The following is a 2,066-nucleotide window of genomic DNA, read 5'->3' as shown; positions in this document are numbered from 1 at the left end:
CAGCCGCCCGCCACGCCGCCCAAGAGGCGGCACACCAGACGAGGCTCGAGTAGACGAAGAGCGAGACGAGGCTCACTCGAGGCGGAGGCAGAGACAGCCGCCCGCCACGCCACGCCGCCCCACGAGGCGGCACACGAGGCGAGGCTCGAGTAGACGAAGAGCGAGACGAGGCTCACACGAGGCGGCGGCAGAGACAGCCGCCCGCCACGCCACGCCGCCCCACGAGGCGGCACACGAGACGAGGCTCGAGTAGACGAAGAGCGAGACGAGGCTCACTCGAGGCGGCGGCAGAGACGGCCGCCCGCCACGCCGCCCAAGAGGCGGCACACGAGACGAGGCTCGAGTAGACGAAGAGCGAGACGAGGCTCACACGAGGCGGCGGCAGAGACAGCCGCCCGCCACGCCACGCCGCCCAAGAGGCGGCACACGAGACGAGGCTCGAGTAGACGAAGAGCGAGACGAGGCTCACTCGAGGCGGCGGCAGAGACAGCCGCCCGCCACGCCACGCCGCCCCACGAGGCGGCACACGAGACGAGGCTCGAGTAGACGAAGAGGGAGACGAGGCTCACACGAGGCGGCGGCAGAGACAGCCGCCCGCCACGCCGCCCAAGAGGCGGCACACGAGACGAGGCTCGAGTAGACGAAGAGCGAGACGAGGCTCACTCGAGGCGGCGGCAGAGACAGCCGCCCGCCACGCCACGCCGCCCCACGAGGCGGCACACGAGACGAGGCTCGAGTAGACGAAGAGCGAGACGAGGCTCACACGAGGCGGCGGCAGAGACAGCCGCCCGCCACGCCGCCCAAGAGGCGGCACACGAGGCGAGGCTCGAGTAGACGAAGAGCGAGACGAGGCTCACTCGAGGCCGCGACAGAGACGGCCGCCCGCCACGCCGCCCAAGAGGCGGCACACGAGACGAGGCTCGAGTAGACGAAGAGCGAGACGAGGCTCACTCGAGGCGGCGGCAGCGACAGCCGCCCGCCACGCCGCCCACGAGGCGGCACACGAGACGAGGCTCGAGTAGACGAAGAGCGAGACGAGGCTCACACGAGGCGGCGGCAGAGACAGCCGCCCGCCACGCCGCCCACGAGGCGGCACACGAGACGAGGCTCGAGTAGACGAAGAGCGAGACGAGACTCACTCGAGGCGGTGGCAGAGACAGCCGCCCGCCACGCCACGCCGCCCACGAGGCGGCACACGAGGCGAGGCTCGAGTAGACGAAGAGCGAGACGAGGCTCACTCGAGGCGGCAGCAGCGACAGCCGCCCGCCACGCCACGCCGCCCACGAGGCGGCACACGAGACGAGGCTCGAGTAGACGAAGAGCGAGACGAGGCTCACTCGAGGCGGCAGCAGAGACAGCCGCCCGCCACGCCACGCCGCCCAAGAAGCGGCACACGAGACGAGGCTCGAGTAGACGAAGAGCGAGACGAGGCTCACTCGAGGCGGCGGCAGAGACAGCCGCCCGCCACGCCGCCCACGAGGCGGCACACGAGACGAGGCTCGAGTAGACGAAGAGTGAGACGAGGCTCACTCGAGGCGGTGGCAGAGACAGCCGCCCGCCACGCCACGCCGCCCCACGAGGCGGCACACGAGACGAGGCTCGAGTAGACCATGAGCGAGACGAGGCTCACTCGAGGCAACGGCAGAGACAGCCGCCCGCCACGCCACGCCGCCCACGAGGCGGCACACGAGACGAGACTCACTCGAGGCGGCGGCAGAGACAGCCGCCCGCCACGCCGCCCACAAGGCGGCACACGAGACGAGGCTCGAGTAGACGAAGAGCGAGACGAGGCTCACTCGAGGCGGCAGCAGAGACAGCCGCCCGCCACGCCACGCCGCCCAAGAAGCGGCACACGAGACGAGGCTCGAGTAGACGAAGAGCGAGACGAGGCTCACTCGAGGCGGCGGCAGAGACAGCCGCCCGCCACGCCGCCCACGAGGCGGCACACGAGACGAGGCTCGAGTAGACGAAGAGTGAGACGAGGCTCACTCGAGGCGGTGGCAGAGACAGCCGCCCGCCACGCCACGCCGCCCCACGAGGCGGCACACGAGACGAGGCTCGAGTAG

Source organism: Emiliania huxleyi (genome assembly GCF_000372725.1).
Source record: "Emiliania huxleyi CCMP1516 chromosome Unknown EMIHUscaffold_140, whole genome shotgun sequence".
In the NCBI taxonomy this organism is placed as follows: domain Eukaryota; phylum Haptophyta; order Isochrysidales; family Noelaerhabdaceae; genus Emiliania; species Emiliania huxleyi.
The sequence above is the reverse complement of the archived record's forward strand: the minus strand, read 5'-3'. Positions refer to the sequence as shown.